Source organism: Cupressus sempervirens, chromosome 1 (assembly GCF_028749045.1).
Source record: "Cupressus sempervirens isolate cs-2001-9-10 chromosome 1, ASM2874904v1, whole genome shotgun sequence".
Taxonomy (NCBI): Eukaryota; Viridiplantae; Streptophyta; class Pinopsida; order Cupressales; family Cupressaceae; genus Cupressus; species Cupressus sempervirens.
The window spans coordinates 29,123,376-29,145,542 of record NC_143118.1 but is presented as its reverse complement, the minus strand read 5'-3'; the positions used below and the strand labels follow the sequence as shown (position 1 = coordinate 29,145,542).

Here is a 22,167-nt window from a genome sequence, read left to right as displayed (position 1 = left end):
TTCTCCTGTACGGATTTCCAGCAAGTGTACGGTTTTCTTTTGTGTACGGATTTCAATATTTGAAGACAGTGTACGGTTTTCAGGAGTTGCATATTGTAACATCAATTTGAGACCACCATACGATTTTTTTTTAATAGCTTGGAAAGTGTACGAATTTTAGGCAGTACGAAGTTCATCATTTTGCATCCGTACGGTTTTTTAAAATAGCCTAGAAAGTGTACGGATTTTAAGCAGTACGGAATTCATCATCCATACGATGTACGAATTTTGAGAGGAGCTAAAGTGAAGACAATGTACGGATTTTTGAGCTTTGAACAGTACGGGTTTTAATGTATAATGCACAGATTTTATAACAATGATGCACTGTACGGATTTCCATCATTCCTGCCGTACGGATTCAGAGGGGGAAACTGTTGTACGGACTTGTGGTCTTTTGGTGGTACGGCTTTGTTATTTGATTTTCCTTCTAGCTTCTTCAAAGTACGGATTTTCAATCTCCTCTTGCATGTACGGATTGTGAAAATCATTTCAAGGGTTGCAATTCACCATACGTGTTTGAAAGAATTCTCCATTGTACAGATTTTCAGTATAATATGGTGTACGAGTTTTGCATAAATGATAAATATGGCGTACGACTTCTACCTATTATTGCATTCAGACTTTGGAGGACGTTACAGGATATTGCATAAGGAGTCAATACAATGGCAAGATGTATGGTGTAGCTGTACATTGGTAGCACAGAAGAGTGACAGAAGGTTTTCTATTAAAAAAAATAAAAAAACGACAACAGATTCAAGTTGTTCGGAATGAGTAGCAAATGATGCCACAGGGAAGGGGAAGCATCAACGATTGCCAGAAAGAGTGTAGAATCGGTAGAAAATGACAGAAATGGTGTGTTCCGTGCAGTTTTGTGTGGGTTTCGGAGTGCTAATTTGGTCTTGGCGGCGACAGGCGCTGCCCCTCGACCCCGCCCTGTACTGCGACAGGGAGCGCACCGACCCCGCTAGGGGCGTTGCCCCCTAGACCCCCAGTCGTTGTGAATATCAGTCGTGGGAGTCTGACCAATTGAGAAGACTTGGAGCTGCTGCAGGCATGGAGTGTTTGTGTACCAGAGGCACTGAGAGTAGGTGTTGGCCGTGAGGCTGTCTTGGTGGATGCGTAGAGAGCTCGGGAGGAGCTGGTCATCCAGTTGAAGGCAGTGCAGCAAACTTGGCTCAGGGTACCAAGGAGTTGGAAGCAGAGAAAGCAGCACAAGTGGCTATCAAGGTCAGGTTAAGGAGTCAGTATTGTGTTAGCAAAGATGCAACGGGATGAATGTGAAAGTGATGTGGCAGATCAATATTGTTGTATTCGTTGTTTGAGTTTTGTTCTGTTGTCGTTAGGAGATGACTTTTCTTTTTGGGGGGGATAATGTCGTCGGTAGAAATTGTCTATCAGCCGACGGGTCCCTTCGGGAAGGAAATTGTGTATTAGCCGACAGGTCCCTTTGGAAAGGAAATTGTGTATCAGCCGACGGGTCCCTTCGGAAAGGTTTTTGTTATGTAGCGACATGTTGTATGTGGCCGACAGACTCCTTCGGGAAAGTTCTTCGAAAAGTATTTATAACCCCTTCGGGAAGCATTGTATTCATCTTATCATCAGATCATTGAAACATAATGTATTGTTTGGCATATGTGAATAATAATAAGAAGAGTTTTGTTGTTCCTGTTCGTGTTCATTGTCTGTGTGCGTTTCTTAATTAACCTATGTGGTAAACAACGGAAGGCCGTCCCTGGGATGGTCAAGGGATGTCTGTGGCATCCCCTTCCGTCCATACATCCCCAAAAATTTATTCGGACATCCCCGCATCTCTCGGACGTTTCTAGTCAATTTTAGAAATTTGGGGACAGCTGGGGGATGCCCCATACCTGTCCCGCCATCCTGGGGACGTCCCTTTTCCAACACTTGGCTTTTTTTTTTTTGCTTTTTTTTTGGGTAGGAGGGAAGCATACCTGGGGAATGTAGCTTATTTGTCAAATAATAAAAAATAAAACATATATTCCAGGAAAACAAGAAAAAACTTGAAAACACAAAACCTTCAACAAAAATACAGTAAACGATTATCAACAGAGATCAAGCCTAGCATGGCTCTTCATTTTACTCTGTGCCTATGCCTTGATCTCCTTCTCCTTAAAACTAAAGAGTGCAAACTCAAGGAATAGGTGATGGATGGTGACGTAGTGCTAGGTATGGACAATCCCCAAAGGAGATGTCGAACCATGCAGCAAGAGTAAACACGTGAAATTACAACACAAATACAGAGGAAACAACAGAATTCAATTGATTCAATGCAAATCCAATGCCAATTGCTTACAATATGCCATGCATAAGGCCTACCCAGTTGTAACCTTCTATTACAAATTTACAACTAGAAAATTTATGTGCGATCTTAATTGTTCAAGAACTCAATCCCTTCTAACTATGTTATCCTTCTATCTTCTTACAATACATTACATAATATAGCCACCCTGACATGAAAGTCAGCTGGAAGATCACAAATCCCAATTTAGGAAACATGTTAGGTATGGACAATCCCCAAAGGAGATGTCGAACCATGCAGCAAGAGTAAACACGTGAAATTACAACACAAATACAGAGGAAACAACAGAATTCAATTGATTCAATGCAGATCCAATGCCAATTGCTTACAATATGCCAAGCATAAGGGCTACCCAGTTGTGACCTTCTATTACAAATTTACAACTAAAAAATTTATGTGCGATCTTAATTGCTCAAGAACTCAATCCCTTCTTCTAACTATGTTATCCTTCTATCTTCTTAGAATACATTACATAATATAGCCACCCTGACATGCGAGTCAGCTGGAAGATCACAAATCCCAATTCAGGAAACATGTTATAGCATATAGGTACTATCCCAAAAGATATATGAGTGACCACATAATTAAGCATTAGATGTGCGAGCCTAGACATAGGTCCACACAAGATCCAAGAACCAACATTAGAAGCCACAAAAGATTGCCTACACAGACTAACATCGCATAAGAAAAATCCTACACGTTACATGAGATGCCAAAGAAGAACACGTCATGAGCAAGAACGAATGAGAATGTGAGCCACGAAACATTAAGAACCGTGATCAAAAAGATGATCTAGGATAGGTCCACTCTACAAACCTACGATCACAGATGAGACAAAGCTAGAACAGCAAGACTGTTCACACAATCCACAAACCTATGCTCAAAGATGAAACAAACCTAGAACAGCAACGTTTTCACACGTTCAACAGACTGGAAACAGAAAATAATGCAAATTCTCTTTTTATTTCGGTTGATGCAATATTGTTGTTGAACCCAAGATGCTCTTGCATCGAATGGTGAGGTGTGCCACATGATCATTATCTTTTACTCAAGGTTCATCCCCTTCATACCAAGTGTTGGTTCCCAAAACTGCAGATTGGAATCCTAGGAGCCTTGCCTGCTCGATGCTAGGATATCCAACCGGTTAAGGCCAACTTGACGGGATCGATCAATGTGATCCAAATCCCCTGCACTTCCGGCTCTGCAAAACCGAGGCGGGTGTACCTGATCCTGGACAACAACCTCAAATCCAAGATGCTTAAAGCAGATCGATTAGAACACGAAAACAATAAAAGTTTTCCAAATGGCAAGAATTAGAGGAAAACTTTAAACTTGGGATTTATGAACTGGGAACAAAAGTAAATGATTGAAGTAATGTTTAAATAAAGAATAAATATAGATTACTGCAACAGATGAATATATTAATTCCTCAAAGGCAAGAAATGAAACATTTGCCAGCGTATGGATTATGAATTAAGAATAAAAGACCAATGCCTAATTAAATGGCCAATTAGAGTCAACATTATAAGCTGAGACGTACAACTTTATAAAGTTCAATATATTAAACTATAAACAATTTTAATAATTCAAATGTGATGGATCAATTATATAAACGCAATTTTAAATTAGTCTAAAGTGCACTTTAACTCTTGTGGAGACAAATTAGACATAAATACGGAAACAATAAAATATTTCACAATATTTACCTTTATCAAATTTAAAATGCAATAATGATCCAATCCACTTATCCGAATATTAAAATATTTATAGAAAATAATAAAAACTTTTACAAAGGACACAACTTAATAATAATTTAAAACTCCGAAATATAAAATAAATAATAATGCTGAAAATAAAATCACAATAGAGACATTCCTTATAGAAGATCCATCTATTGCGAACATATCCGGATCGCACAAAATCCACTCACTAACTCAAATCCACAGGCTTAGTTCAAAAGTCCATTTCTCCACCAATTAAAAGAATATAATACATCATGGGCATAGGCAAGAAAAAAAGTTAAAGTATGAATATGAATATTGTCCCCCTTGTCTGATTTTACATTTTAAATTTATAATAGACGAAGAGGTACCACTCAACCATCATACCTCTTCATAAAAGAAACTAAATTTGTGTTATTAATTAATTCTTCAAAATCCCTTCCAACCATCAGCTCTTCATAATCAACTGACTTGGATTAAGATAATATAAAGCCGGATTAATTTTTATGATGTTTGGAGCTTGGGTAAAGTATACAACAATTTAATCGTCCAATAAGCAATACCAAATTTCTTTATCTGTGCTTGCGTTCCATTTGAATGGCATGAATGGTACCACACCATAGCTCCACTCGCAAGAGCCCTCTTTCCTTCGCATACCATTGTAGCACCTAATAAGCTGCGTATAACTTACTCTGCACACCCCGAGACACAATGCAATCCAGCGGTTCATCCTTCCCGCTTGGTGACTCCACACTTCAGATCTGTTCGCAGACGGTGAGAATCACAGAGGCGGGCTTCAATACTGGCGAGGGCTTCTCCTTGCAACGTGTGTTTCCAGACACCTTAAAACATATGCCGGGAGTGCCAATGCTGCAAAACCTCAGTCGGACCTGTACCGTCCTCGAACTCCAGCGAAGAAAATAAAATTTCTACAGCGGAATGCATAGAAACTTGGACGCTTGGATCTATCTGTAAATCACTGCGCTCTTATCGCATATCTAGTCTTCCCGTTTTCCTCTTTAGAACCTGCAGCAACATAAAAATTGCATCAGACATTAATAATCACATAAGATTTAAATCGATGGTGGATGGATAATAATCAAGGAGTCCCTGTAGTTTCCTCTGGTCCAAAAGAAAACTGTCCCCCAGTCCACAGAATGTCCATTTTATGCTTTCGATGACCCAGTTTAATACAATCTGGCCTGAAATTTAGTACTTCTTAAGGATGTAAGGATGCCCTTTCTTCTTGCAACATGAATAGGTGTCATTCCCTTCGTATAACAGGCATAAGAATCCACTTTCAGCAACTCCTGTATTATTTCTAAATGTCCATCTTTGCTAGATATTGTTGAGTGTGATGGATTTGCTCCAAGTGTATGATATCTTCTAAAGGTAGACACTTTTTTCAAGACTTGCATTCTGATTTCGGCATATTGGCTCTTCCTTTCTGTATAGCATGATTTACTTATGTGCTCCATTGTTTGAATTGGTCTTGCCTATAAATGAGTATAGTGATTCAATCCACTTCCTGCCCGTAATCGCAAATTCTGTGCAATTTATTAGTAAGTTGGATAAAGACAAGAATTCCAGCGTAGAAGAAAACTTCCGTGAAAAGCATAATGAGAAAAACAGTACTGCTGGTCCCAAAGTCAATAAGCATAATATCTGCTAACTGCAGGCTTGTTGAAAAATGTATATTTTCAAGTGTCAAATCACAGTGGATAACACTTGCTTCTCACGGCACAAGCAATGCATCCAGGATCTGTTTTGCAAATAGCCTTCACTGGTAAAGAGATATCCCTTTGTACTGATTCAATTTGATTAGTTCAGATACATTTACTCTAAGTATTTCAAAAAGCAATGTAGAGATATCTTTGATACACAAAATGGTCAATAATGCGAACAATATGGTGCCTGTACCCTGGGTCAAATTTATTAGAAATTTCCATCACTCTTCTCCTTAAGAGCCTTCCATCTTCATACCATCTCTAAGTACATATTAAATCCAGAGCATTTTCATACAGTCAATTATGTCTTAGAAAGAAGCTGAGTCACAACATTAATTGTAGCTCCTCACAAAGAGTTTTTCCTTGTGCAAAAATCATCTCCAAGATACGTCATAAAACAAATCAGTAAACTACGTCCTGCTTGATCCCAAGAACTAGATAATCTCCTTAATGATGGATAATTATGGACAAAACTGATTCATATCATGGATTAAATTTTTATACTCCATCACCAAGTACATCTCTATAATTTCCTATAGATTGTCGGTATAGTAACCTTTGACCGTGTCTTCTTCTATGTCGTTGTCTTCTTCTTCTTCCCAAGTTTTCTTGTGAAGATTCAATGTGTTGGAAATATATAGAACCTTGACTAGAAACTATTCATCCAATCATATCCTTGAGATCTTCCATGTCATGAAACTTGTGCTTCTGGATTCTCATTGTGTAAGAATTTTTGCATAGATTGACATAAAAACTCTTATTCAATCAAAATCCATAAACATAAGTTTCATATCTTATGGATTGTGGAAATCTGCTAGCTCTTATCTTCTACCTTCTCATCCATATTTGACAAGATTTCTTCCTCCATCTGATTTCGCACCCTCAAATAGTCCAAATTTACAATACCCCTCTGCTCAACATATGTTTCCTCTTTGCAAAGAGAATTTCTAGGAGTGACGAAATTCCTTTCATCGCCTAGCCCCCCACCATGCTGCAACCAAATAATTTTGTAATAATTTACACCAAAAAATCAAATCAATTTGAAATTTTACAACTTACCAGAGCTGGATCTCACTTCCTCAGATAAGATAATTTTATTAATAGCCAACTAAAGGGTCTAATGGACTGTAGCCTTAGGGGAGAATTAGGTGGAAAGCTTAGTTTATATATAACTCCTTGTATTCTACTCTAAATTACCTCAAATTTGGACTATGGTAGGTTCAATATATAATTTTTATCAACACCATAGGTATAAAAAACAGTGGAAATCTTAGTTTAAAAATAACTCCTTGCATTCTACTCTAAATTACCTCAAATTTGGACTATGGCAGGTTCAATATATAACTTTTGTCAACACTATAGGTATAAAAAACAAATTCATCACTTTTCAATCTTGGGAGCAAATTATGTTGAAACCCTTATTTATAATGTTGCAGCTTCAATATGACCTTTTAAACCTTCAAAAATTAGGAAAGGTTGCCAAAATCAAAGAAGTATCAGGCTTTCCCAAATGACCTCCAAAATGAATTTTAAAAAGGTCTTATTTCTTGGCTTCACAGCCCTCTGAGATCACTTGTAATAGAACCTGACCCAATAGAAGAGGATAATAGTAAATATGCTGCAAAAATTTTATAGAGATAACCTCCTAATCCACTTTGAGGAGGAAACCTCCAATAGTATTCAATAAGAACACGATAGTCAGAATGATAATAATAACTAGCCTCTTTCACCTATATATACCCAACTCTGTCCTCGGGTGACTTTGATATCTAAATACAAAGAGAACCTAATTATCTAAATAAGAATATAATAATGATCATACAAGAGATAAGAAAGCTATATGATTACTGCTCAACACTATGCACACTATAGGATTAAGGCCATAGCAAAAACAGTAACAAAAATTCAAAGATACATTAATTGGCCCCATATGCAAGCCACTTTTTCCAAATTCATAAAAGGACATGTCTCATGTAGTAAATCCAAGCCTTCTGATCAAAAGTTGGAAATGTGATGGCCTTTGTAGGTTATTTCTGGGTTGTAGAAGAGCATCTCCATGGATTAAATACAAGAATTACCCATGTCGAAAAAGTGGCTTGATTATTTGTTAGTTGTTGCAACCAAATTAGCTCATTTTGGTTTGCTAAGTTCCATTGTTTCAGGTAGAAACCTACCATTTTGTGGGAGAAGATGGACATGAAATTGAAAAATAAATCTACTTCTACCGCTAAACAAATGTAAAAAAATATATAAAAACCAAAGTGGTCAAAAGGGCATTAATCTCTTACGAAAGTACATTCAAAAGTTAAAACATCCTAATAGTTAGGCTTATAATTTGGTGTATATCTAGTGTCCTTGCACTATGACCTTGCATTCGTCTACTGATAAGTCCTTTTGATGTTGTGATGGAACAAACACACAAGTTTCAAGATAGAGAGGATTAAAAAGCCCACGATACCGAAAAGCTCATTGATAAGATTCAGCGTGTACACCTTCAAATGTAACGGAGGCTGAAGACATCTTGAGCTATGTGCAGAGTAAGATATGACCAGCACTAATTCTGAGTTGGGGAAAAACTAAAGAGAAGCAAACAAAGACTCAAAGGAGAAGTAACAGAATTAAAGATGCTATTATTTGAAACCCATTTTAGATGCTTGAACACGTTGGTAAGAACGATTTCAAACTAAGTTTGTTTCCCTGCACCAAAGCATATATTTGTGATTAATGTTGAAAACTCATGTCTCTTTGAAACTTTCCAGGTTAGATTAAGCTGAAGAACCCTTGGTGTCCCCATTGAAAACCTTGTTCGTACTTTCTATGCTTTATGACATTTCTGACATAAAGAGTCTTTTATGGACAGCAATTTGGGAGGCCATTCCTATGTGGACAAAGGGTAGCAATATGAAAGGATAAAAATAGAAAAACATAGGTATATATATTAAAGACCTTGCTTCAAGTTACCATGTTTTGTGTCATGAATAGAATCACAGATCACAATAGAAAGCGTGTCACGAATGGCAATTTGGAAGGGCATTTTTGGCGAGAGATTTACAAGTTTAGTTGTGCAAGACATCAAGATTCAAATTTAGATGTTCAAAATTCAAATAATCCATCAAACTCAAAATTCCATGTCATGTTCAATTACTAAAATTTCATAATTTTACTACAATGAAAGGCCCCAAAAGCTAAAACTGACAGAATTACCAAACAAAATAGTGATAAGTGATTCTTCCTTTTCACAATAGCAAGTGTAACATCCAAAATTGATTATGGTAGCTGAGTTGCAAATAGGAGCATTAGCAAGAGGGTTTAGGGTACAATAAGGGGCACGGCCCTATTTTTCTTTATCCTTGTTTCACTTTTTCAGGAGGGCATTCTAGATGTCCCCATATGACCAAGGCACTCCGAAGTGCCTATTTTGGGAACACATCGTCAAAATCCATTGAGAGAAGGGTCAGACAAGGAATGCTTCCTATCCTCCCCTTCTCCTACAAATGGCTTTAGGGATAAGGACACGTGGTTTTGGGGGCAGGACACATCCCTGTGTAACACGGTGACCCGAAATTCAAAAAAAATAGATAAAGATGTGATTTTGCAAGGGAGACCAAAGAGCAAAAAGGAGGTGAAAATGACTTAACAGATCGGTGTGAAAGGCCAACAATCACACTAGCAAGGTAGTATCTGACAGATAAGGTGAGGAAATGTTACATCTGTTGCATAACTAGGTGTTGGGGGTACAAAAATGACCTCTATGGACAACTAACAACCCCATCAAGTCACTTTCTCGAAGGCTTCTCAATCAACTGACATAAGACGACTTGTTTCTTAATAAGGTATGTGATCATATATCAAGTTGTAGGAGATACATAAGCGGAAAACATGAACATAAGCCACCTGAGTGATCAAGGGGAATTATAATCATTCCAAAAACATATCACTGGAGGTTCAACTATGGTCCAACCTGTTTGTCTCATACTAAATTGCACACAATGCATTCAAACACGTTACACATAAGAATTAAAAGGCAGGTGCAAGACTAAGAAGGGAAGTTGCCATTTCTTAGTTCATTTAGTGGTCTTCCTAATGCATTCGGACTTCACCTCTTAGATATCTTGTAATTCAGAAAACTGTTATACCCACTTGGAAGGATGTGGAAGGTGTTAGTTATAGTTGTATTGCCTGTAATTATGCCATTTATTATAATTAACTAGTGTTGCAAGTGTTATCGTGTAATTAGAAACGCTAAAGAGCAGTGGCAATGTCATTTGGGTGTTTAGGCATCATATTCATGGTGGAAGTATGGAAGAAGGGTTCTAGTATACAGTAAAGCTAAAACTTATAGCCAACAAAGGAGATAATGGCTGGACAAGATTATGCCTCAGTCTTCTAGAGTATTCCCCCACATTTGGTTTTTCTAAGTCAATTCCTGTATTTTCTCCATTTTCCATGCTATGTGTGCTCTCTTAATGCTATCATGATCTTTCCTTCATGCTGTTTGCATGCAACTTTACTTCAAGGATAGCATATCAATCAGTCAAGAAAGTATTAGATTGGAACATTTGAAATTCATATTTGATAAGACTATGAAATGGAATATCCAAACTGTTTATGGCACAGTACTCTGTTGGTGAGTTGTCAGACCTCTTGGTATGGACAGAAGAGAACATTTAAAAGCACTCCCGTCCTGCACTGTTTGGACAGATGACGAACAAAAGGTAGAGCTTTCAGAGTGTCAAAGTAAGTTTTCTTGAAAAATCCTTTAGGGATGACATGTTAAGAAAAGTCTCATCCTCATTTAAAGGCCTAATAAAGCACAGCATCTTTAAGAAGCCTGCAGTCTATACTGAAATTATAGCGAGCATCCTTTGCAACTTAGGCTACACCTGACCCTACTTGAGTCTGCCAATACACGTTGAGGCAAACCTTAGGATCTAGCAAGGAAGGATGCAACTGCAATTGAGTATCAGACGCTACGATTACTTCATAGAAAATAATAAAAAATAATAATGGTACATATATAATGCTTAATAAGAAGTTTGTCTCTGAATGCTTGAGTCTGCATGTGTGTACTTAAGTCAAAAGTAGTGCATAATTTAGTGGTAAGGTTTAGCAAGCTACGATGACAACCATGTTTATGCCCCATAATGCATGTACTCAGTCTCAAAATGATACTATCTGCAACCACCCACTGAGGGGATACCTCTCATAAGGCACTCTTAAGAAAATGGCATCCCAAGCTTAATGGTGCACTTATCACTAAGCTGTGCATGTGCATCTCTCTCCTACTTTGTCTTTTATAGTTTTCATACTTTCTGGCATTTATCTATAAACTGGAGCACTGCAAAATTTTAAAGCAAGGAAGTAAAATGACAGTGAGACAATACCGACACGGAGCTATTAACATATGCAGAGTGGTCCTTTTCTGCTGTTCTAACTGAACAGTGATCACTTAATGCATCATTAGATACATAACAACCATAAACTTGATGCAATAGATGGAGAAATCAAATTTCTAAAAATTGTACAGTAGATGGATGCCACTCACAAAAGCACACCAAAATATGAACTATAGTTAGAGTAGAAAATTAATATAACAACCTGTGGTTCTTAATAAGTTATATTCCATTTATCCTGATTTGCATGTGAGATAATGTTTGCTCCTAAATTTTGTCAACCACAAGTCCCAACTTGAAATATCCCCAATTGATATTTACCGGTTGCTTCCTCAATATAATATTCAAGACTTAAACATATGAAGTTGCATTATAAGCTAACGATATAAAACCAGTAGATTCTCATAAAATATCTTAAAACATGTCATTGCATTATACAACAGCAATACAATAACTATTATTCAAAGTTCAATCTTAAACACAGTTTTACAGTCAGATTGGAATACCAAGGAGGAACCTGTAAGCACACACGAGACACTTGATGTGACATCTCCACGGACAATGGGTTTGCATCCATTGTCTACCAGCACGAGGATTTTTGTCCTTCAGCTAGATGAAAGCTGAAGCTCTCCGAATAACTCTCGCAAGAGAGAAACTCAAATCTGAATCATAAACCAAGCATATCTGAATGAATGAGCTTCTCTCCTTTTTAATCCCCAAAGTTGTGACTCTTCGACTCCCTTCCTGTCTTTTCATCTTATCCCTCCTTGTCATCTTTAGCCCACCTTATAATATTAAATTGACCCTTCTCAATTTTAATTCACGCTCTCATAGTCAATTTTAATATTCTTTGAATATGTCTTTAAATCTTCTAATGTCCAAAAAGGGGACAATACACCACTTCAAATGGTGTGCCTTTCACTCCTTCCTAACTATTGCTCCACAATCTTGTACAATCAAACGGAAACAAATGGTACAATGTACCTACCTACCTATCTGTACATTCCATAGTTCCCAAACTCGGACTAGACAAGGCAAACTCGACTCATGACTCGGCTATGACTTGGAAATGACTCGGCAAAATGAAAAAACCCTTGAAATTAAGAGATTTTTAATGGTTTAATACTTGTTTCATGCACCCTTTATTGAATGAAATTTGAAGACACTATAACATCATCAAATAGAAGCTAATTTGTCATGAAATGCACAAACAAGGAACATAAATGATAAATCCATCATATACATAAAATGTAAATTGAAGCAAGTCTGTTAGGAAGAGGGAATTGAACCCAAGGGATTTTGGATGAAATGAGTTAAAAACTTAAAACCTTTAGACAATTGTTGTTCTACCTTCAATTTGATCTTATAAAACCAAGATAGGTTATGGGGGGTTAGAGTGGAAAAGGCGTGTCGAATCTTGGAATTTGACTCAGTCTAGAATTTTTTGGAAAACCTAAAAAATCTAGATGTTGCATCTTAACTCCTATAAAACTGAAACCTTGTTAAAGTATGTAGCTTTGGTCAGACAAACACTATGAATAATAAATCTGAACTGTATGCATATCAATATGACTTACATATTGATATGTATATATAGTATATACATATTATCAATACATAAGTTTGATGCTATTCTAATATTGTTTTTTGAATACAACTGATGCACTCATATATATATTTCATTGATAAAAGTTCACATGTTCATATGGTTATTGGCATGGTTGTAGATGTCGACCATTGTTTATCTCATATGATTATAGGTTTGACTGGAAATGTCGATCCTTATTTGGCATTATTGGTCATGCAAGTATTATGTGTGAGTTATACAAAATAATTAATTGATGTAATGTAAACCAATCTGCATCAGCAATCGTTATTGTTAACTAATCTATGTTAAGATATAAGGGTAACCATTCACCCACATACCCTATCATAGATTATTTATATCAAATGAATTCATTCTTGCAAGTATCAAAATCAATAAATACAAAGGAGAACAATAACAGTTATGTGATTGAAACATTCCTTATCTTTAGCAGTGCAAATGCATTTGTAATGATCCTATTCAACTCAACATGGTATCAGAGCTAGGTTGAAGATCATTTGCATTAGGACAGGTTATGTTTAAGGATCGACAATGGCCATGATAGTGCTGAAATGTCCTACTATATTGAATATTACAAGCAAAACATTAAAGTGATAATAAACCTTCAAAATATATCAAGTATGGATTTTCTTGATGAAGTATTCATAGCGTAATGAAATTGAGCAATTAAAATAGAACGATTAAAGTCAAGTTTAGTGATAACTACAACTCATCCAAGACAAGGCATTGAGAAAACTGGTTGTGCTGCAATTAATACAAGATATATGGATGGTGTTAGAGGTATTATCGTTTTCTTTGAAAACCTGAGATAATAACTGTCGGGCCTGAATATATGGAATGATATTGTTGGCAAACACAAGAAGCAAAATCATTTTGACAGCGACCCTAAGCACACCAAATATGGAGTAGGCATTGAAGGCCAGTAGTCACGGTAAAACCAATGTGTTTTGAAGTTCAGACAATCACCGACATGCATAGGAGACTTCAGTGTCATTATATGAATTCGAAGAGTGAATACAGGATGCAACGTTGAACAGACAAATATGCACAAGGTCAATCACATATGAACAAGAAGCATTCAAATTGATATTATAATAGCATCCGTCTAGAAATCTATAAACAAGCATGCAAGAAGGAATACGACATTTACGAACTCTATACAAAGTCGGAGAAATCCTTGAAATAAACAGAGATCAATTTAATCCATGATCAAATATATTATTGGCAGTTTGGAAAATATGGAGCATTAGTGCACCAAAAGAAAGCAATCTTAATTAAAAATTAATTAATGGAGATGTGAGATTATTCTGCAAAAGATGTGTTTTCTTTGTTTAAGAAGTTAATTCAAAGGGTGCAATTAAGGGATGTTAAGAAAATCATTGTTTCGTTTTGAAAAGTCACCTCTTTTAAATATAGGATTTAAATAAGGGGTAAGTTATTTGTGAAAAAGACATATTCGTAAATTCATATTCTGAAGGAGTGATGTGATCACATTAGCATTATTGTTGCCACTGACCCGACAACCACAATCCTTCTTGAGAGATTGAAGCTCCCATTAGTAGGTATCTGTAAGAGTCTTCCAAATAGGCTTGAAGGATCTCATTCAAAAGAAAAGACGAAGAACATGTCAATGGATCCTTTTGATCTAGATTCTGAAATAAAGACAAGTCTAGGGACTCTTCCCTTGAAGAGGGACAACACTGCAATGGAATGTTGTTCAAATATTAGGATTGGTCATTCAAATGACCTTATGACAGTAGTCCAAGAGGGAGCACCTAAAAGATTTGTGATCAATTGACATCCAATGAGTGAGGTTATATTGCTTTAGAGGGAGCAGACTGCAATGGAATTTTGTGGTCACAATTCTTCTAAGAGGACGAATCAACATTCAAAGGGAGTCTAAGAATCCATCACAGAAAATCTTGGATGGGAAGGTCAAGTGAATGATGCATGTACTTGGAGCTTCAGATAGAAGCCACGTTATTATGAATGCTTGGTATCAACAAGCCTGGGGATAAATCCAAAGCTTATTGCATTCACTCGTGTTACTATGAAATCAGAGAAGAGTATTTGAGTACAAAAAACTACAGCTATAATGTCATGTTCAGAACTGAGAGAGTTGCTAAGGGAGTAGATCATGGAGGTGGTTTCTAGACGAAGTATATTATCACAACATTATAAGAGGCTGATATTCTCACCAAGTCTCATACCAAGTGAAGTTTGTGCATTTGGAGACTATCTTAGAGTTGGAGTAATGAAGAATGAAGCCCTTGCCAAGGAGTCTTAGCATCAATGATTTCTTGAAATATACTTTATTGGATTCTTCTCTGCAAGAGAGAAGCTTAAAGTGAAACTTTTGTTCCATTCTTTGGGAGTAGATATGGTAAATCTACCATTTGATATTTTGGATGTCAACCAACACCATGTGAAAGAAACTGTGGTGATTTCATGTAAACTTTGGACGTCGTGTGTGATGATATGACAGCACCATGTAAAATCTGTTATTGTCATGTGTGTGACTCCATGACTTTATGAGCCCCCTATGTACATTATTGAAAGGTGACTATCTCTTTGATAATATACACTTGTATTCAACATTGTAAGGTAGCCACTTTACAATGTCTACTATCATGGCGAATATCATGTTGACTTGATATTCATGGAAATGTCTTGATAGTTAATATCCCGTGGACTTATTGATAGATATCATGCTAACTTGATATAGTTTGTATATCAATATGTTCTTTATGAGATAATCATGGTGGATATCATGTGACATAATATCTATGGATATGCCATGATGAGTAATGGTAGACATCATGCGACATGATGTTAGTGCACATACCATAACCAGGATATATGAATATCATGCTAACTTGATGTTCAATATACTCCTTGATATCAAGAGTGAGGTGATATCTAAATACGTCATACTTAGTATCTCTTGAGCATTTTGATGGATATCATGAGACATGATACCTATTGCAGATCATTATGTTCTTTATGATATAATCATGGTGAGATGCCATGATGTGTTATGGTAGACATCATGAGACTTGATGTCAGTGGACATACCATAACTTAGATATACATATAAGAAGAATATCATGTGACTGTAAGGAAACTTGCAAGAAAGAATATAACCATTTCCACATAACCCATAATAGATCTAAAATAAATACGGAATTAAAATCCACATGCAAAAGAATAAACAACATACGCACAAAATTGTGACCCAAGATATACCCCGGGAAACCCTCATTGAGGGAAAAAACCCAACCTCCAAAAGCATCCATCACCATGTATTATTCAGCAAAAAATACCATTGTAATACAACCATGAAAGCCTTCATGGCCATAGCCACAACCGAACAAACTATGTGAACAAGTATGAATCCACACATCCCATGCCATGCTTTCAACCTTCACAAATGCTCCCTTAGCTACCCTGTCAAGCTTTGTCCCGCTCGACTCTTGCCTTTCTCACTCTTACTCTACAATAACTACCCTTGTGGCTGCTTATATAATAGCAAGTCTCACAAAACCACTAAGTGGTATTACATAAACCATATGCTAAAACTATGTGCTACCTAACCCACTAACCCCACATTTAATATTGGGCATTTAATTCTTTTTCCCAATATTAAATAATTACATGAAATATTATCACAATGTTACAATACAACTCATCAAGAATATTCCATGAGAATCTTTACATATTGCACGTCCATCTAGGCACAACATTACATAATAAAATAAAATAATAAAATATACCAATATTATGCAATGTGTACAACACCCATTATCTCAACAATCTCCCACTTGTTGTATACATTGTATAGGGTCAATCTGTAGCCACATAAATGAACAAGGGAATAATCCCTCCCAGCACATCCACCCTCATGGATCAAAATACACCAAGTGCTCCATCCTAATACCTGCAACAAAAAAAAAGTATCCAACATCTCGAACATAAATGATCTCACCTCCTATTATGCCACTACCATTGGACATACATAGAAGCCATGCAAAGAGAAAGCCACCCAACCTGTCGCATTAGAAGATCATAAAATCCTGTACCAACTGAAATTCCAAGCACAAATAACTTGATCCAAAGGTAATCACATGTATTCGTAGTTGTCAAAATATCCATAGCTGAAACAGCACCCACAGCAAAGTGTCAAACCCATCCAACTATCCATACCTCAAAGGTATAACAAGTGAATCTCATATCATCAACATATCCAATTTGCAACCTACAATCACAAGCCTCAAGAGCAATGCCTGCCACATATATACCAAGAAGCTCCCATTGCAAAAGATAATGTCAAATCTATAACCAATCCACTCAACACATCTCAAAGAAGTGAATCCATGTAGTATCAAGGACATCCGCAATACATAAATTAATATTCTGCAAGAACAACTCTCATAACAAGTCTCCAATGCTCTCCCAAGTTCTCCACAACCAACAGAGGAAAGAGATAAAGGAATAACTATATCATCTCTCACATGACATACATGAACACAAACCAGTGATCACAATCTCTAACCAATCTCAAATCCAATGTAAGCAAAACTAAACATCCAAGAAGATAACCAAGACCAGAGCAACCATGCAAATCACAACCTGTATCATGTCCTTCTACACACACCTATAGATGTAAACTGTGCAAGTATGATCTCCTCCATTAAACCCCAACAAGAAGCCTCAACACACCCAAACCATACCATATAACTAATCATGGATGTAAGCCTCTCACAAGAAGATCAAACTCAATAAACCATTCCTGGTCCAAAGAATATGCCCAATACAAAACCATCTCCCAAACTCAACCAACATAACAACATATGCACATGGAGATAACCAATTCTAAACCATCTCTCAAATGAACCCTCCAGAACTAACTCATGTACCATAGCTCAAGATCCATATCCATGAAAGACAAACATAAATATAATGCACTTGAGAAAAACAATGGGCTATACCTCTCAAGTAGGAAAATTGCCGAGTAGACCAAGAGTGGGGAATGAGAATGCTCATCAAGATACCCAAGTCTCCAACCAAGACTCATCTAAGAACAATCTCCTCTCAAGTCCATATCGGGTGACTGCCCCTTGGACTTCTTGCTGAAACCATCAACCGTCCCAACAAATACTTCTCTAATCCAAGAGAAATCAGCATCACCACCGTCTCTAAGTATCCATGAGCACCTGTAACCAATCAATCCATGCCAACTCCAAATGCAACATAGCAATATCATGAAGTATCCAGCTTATGATAAGTGTACTCAATACCAAGAAACTAAATCAAGATCAATGTCAAAGTTCCAACCATGGCCTCAAGAACATAAACATGACAACATGATCTAACCATCTCAACCAAAGAGATAACATGCTCCACATGAACATACTATAACATGTCACAACTCTAAACGCGTATCAAGAGTATACCATGACATAATAATGAAACCATCATCACACCAAGGATAACATGCCAAATAAAAGCATAAACCATACCTTTTACCAAGAACCCCATAAGTCCTCAAGATGCAACCATCTCCATACACCATGAAGAAAACCATCTCCACATACCAGGAAGAACCATCTCCACATACCATGAAGATAACCAAGAACTCCATGAGTTCTCAAGATCTAACCATCTTCACACACCATGAAAATAACAAGTGCATCATGCAAATGTCAAAGACGCTTCTGCAGCAACAGGATCTAAGACAAACCTCCAACATCTGCAAACACTCAATAAATATATCAATGCCAAAAAAAAACTCACTCAACAGTGGTACCAAGTCACCTATGGCATCATAAAATCCATCTCCTATATGAAGATCCAAATCAAACCAGGAACTAATCCTGCACTGTCACCTCATCACTGTCACAAGCTCCCACTAAACCATGTATCCAAGCTATCCATGACATAATGATGAAAAAAAAACCATCCTCTAACCATGAGAATCAATCAAACCATCAAGAAACTCAAAGTGCACATCATGAACTCCTTAAAAGAAACCAAATAACCATGACCATCAACCAAGAAGATATACCACCATAACTGAATTAGAAATCCAAGCTAATGAACATCAAGGATGTACCTGCATATCCAATCATGTCATGCCAAAATCCATGACACCGTGATCACATCCATGCACCGAGCATCTGTCTCTCAAAGTGTCCAACCTGTCAGCATAAAATAGCCAACCACAATTCTCCACCATCACTATACCCGGTAACATCTTATCCCTTCTACATGAAGAAAAATCAGCAAATCATGTGACTTAGGGCATAGTCAACTCAAATCCAAGCCACCAATCTGAATATGTATCAATAATGAAAGATAAATGAGCAAAGACAACCCATAACCAAGCTATAAATGCAACCTGTAAGTATAGACCACTTACAACACTGCACAATTTGTAGATCCAACAAGTCATCATACATATCCAAACCAAACACTAATAACCATATCATCATGAGACCAATCTGAAATATGAATTTAGTATACAATAACATCAAATCTTAAATCTCCAATGCCATAAACTCACAATGTTACCATAGTCAAAATATATTTATAAATTGTTCAGATCAATATATCACTAAATAAATCATGCCAAACCTGCACCAAATCTGAACCAATGTGTAGAGTTTTCCGTTGACTACTCGAAGTCCAAAATTCGACTCTATATGCCCAAGTTATGCCCTAATCCGTGCTCAAAATAAACAACATCTACCTTGAGGGCTCTTAAAACCTGACAAAATATCAAAATCATAGAACCAAACCTATACCATGTGGTAATGCTCTGAATTAGCTTTCCAACGCCTATAAGAACTCTGAAATCCGATATTTTGAGAGAAAGTTATTGTCGTTTTACTAAGATAGTCTTTTTACCATTTTCACTGCGATTTTTCACTTTCTTTTTTTTTTTTTGTGACGAAAATTCTGACGGGATTAAATTTGACGGCCATCATGGGCTGAAATCAAAAAACTCTTTCATTTCCTCTAAACATGGTCAAACTAAAGCATATTATATATCAAACTTTATGGAAACGTTGACCCGGATCCAATGGTGAGGTCTGTTTTTACCCAGGAGGTCATTTCTACATGCTACCCCCCAAAACCCTCATTTTAAATGAAACATCCGAAAAATCCTTTTGTCCAACAATTTCACATGCCCAAATCTTTTAACATCCCATCATAACATCAAACCCAAAACCCTCAAATTTGCAATAAACAACTCATATATCTTGCTCTTTCTTTTATCCTCACATGCATTCCCATGGATTCAATCTAGGGTTACAATAATAAAACCATAGCTCTGATACCACTTGTAAGGAAACTTGCAAGAAAGAATATAACCGTTTCCACATAACCCATAATAGATCTAAAATAAATACGGAATTAAAATCCACATGCAAAAGAATAGACAACACACCCACAAAATTGTGACACAAGATATACCTTGGGAAACCCTCATTGAGGGAAAAAACCCAGCCTCCAAAAGCATCCATCACCATATGTTATTCAACAAAAAATACCATTGTAATACAACCATGGAAGCCTTCATGGCCATAGTCACAACCGAGCAAACTATGTAAACAAGCATGAATCCACACATCCCATGCCATGCTTTCAACCTTCACAAATGCTCCCTTGGCTAACCTGTCAAGCCTTGTCCCGCTCGACTCTTGTCTTTCTCACTCTTACTCTACAACAAACACCCTTATGGTTGCTTATATAGTAGCAAGTCCCACAAAACCACTAAGTGGTATTACATAAACCATGTGCTACCTAACCCACTAACCCCACATTTAATATTGGGCATTTAATTCTTTTCCCCAATATTAAATAATTACATGAAATATTATCACAATGTTACAATACAACTCATCAAGAATATTCCATGAGAATCTTTACATGTTGCACGTCCATCTAGGCCCAACATTACATAATAAAATAAAATAATAAAATATAACAATATTATGCAATGTGTGCAACACCCATTATCTCAACAGTGACTTGATGTTTTTCTTAAGCATATTATATTTTTGATGTCACAAGATAGGTGATATCACTCTTCCAAATAAGGTGAACTTATTGAAATATATATTTTGTCTTCCCTAACTAAGAGGGAGTGTTAAAGTATGTAGTTTCAGTCAAACAAACACTATAAATAATAAATCTGAATTGCATGCATATCAATATGACTTACATATTGATATGTACATACACATATTGTCAATACATAAGTTCGATGCTATTCTGATATTGTTTTCTGAATACAACTGATGCACTCATATATATATATATATATATATATATATATATATATATATATATATATATATATTTCATTGATAAAAGTTCACATGTTCAGATGGTTATCGGCATGGCTGTAGATTTCGACCATTGTTTATCTCATATGATTATAGGTTTGACTGGAAATATCAATCCTTATTTGGCATTATCGTTCATGCAAGTATTATGTGTGAGTTATACACAATAATGAATTGATAATGTTAACCAATCTGCATCAGCAATTGTTATTGTTAACCAATCTATGTTAAGATATAAGGGTGAATGGTCATGACCATTCACCCACATACACTATCATAGATTATTTATATCAAATGAATTCATTCTTGCAAGTATTGAAATCAATAAATACAAAGCAAGATCTGGAGAACAATAACAATTCTGCGATTGAAACATTCCTTATATTTAGCAATGCAAATACATTTGTAATGATCCTATACAATTCAACAAACCTATCTCAAACGTCCTCGCAGTATTTAGACAAATATAACTTAAACTATAAGAAAGGACTTAGATGTTATATTTGTATAAGTCCTCCCACCCCCTGAGCCAAGTGTTAAATTGCAGGGTAAACTTGCAAGCATATGCTCAGACCCGGCTGAGTTATGCATGGCCAGACTCAGCAAGTTGGGCGAGTCATGCCCCAATACTCCGCGAGCCAAGTTGCCAAGTTGACATAACTCAGCTGGGCTGACCCAGCTCACCAACTCACCCAACTCACGGCAAGTTTGGGAACTTTGATACATTCAACGTAATCTATGTTGTACGTAACACTCCCATCTTCACATAAAACAGAAAGAAAACTTCAGTTTGTCAAGGATGCTCCTGGATCAGTTTCAATTAACTTGCATTTTGCTACATTACATAACAGACATGCAGTTCTATTTTATTGTACATTCATTCATCTAATATAACTTTGGTCTACCATGAATGCCTCTACTTCCGTTTCAGGTGATCTTGTATTTTTCTGTACCAGTTAGCAAACAAAACATATTATGGATTTATGGTGAGTTTATTTCTAACGTAAAGC

General features: G+C 36.5%; 1 protein-coding gene across 2 annotated transcripts in view; it reads right to left on the bottom strand.

Moving 5' to 3' along the window:
- LOC149576008 (altered inheritance of mitochondria protein) overlaps positions 1-22,167 on the bottom strand; it is a 73,410-nt gene that overhangs the window by 16,942 nt on the left and 34,301 nt on the right. The gene's annotated exons all lie outside the window — the stretch shown is intronic.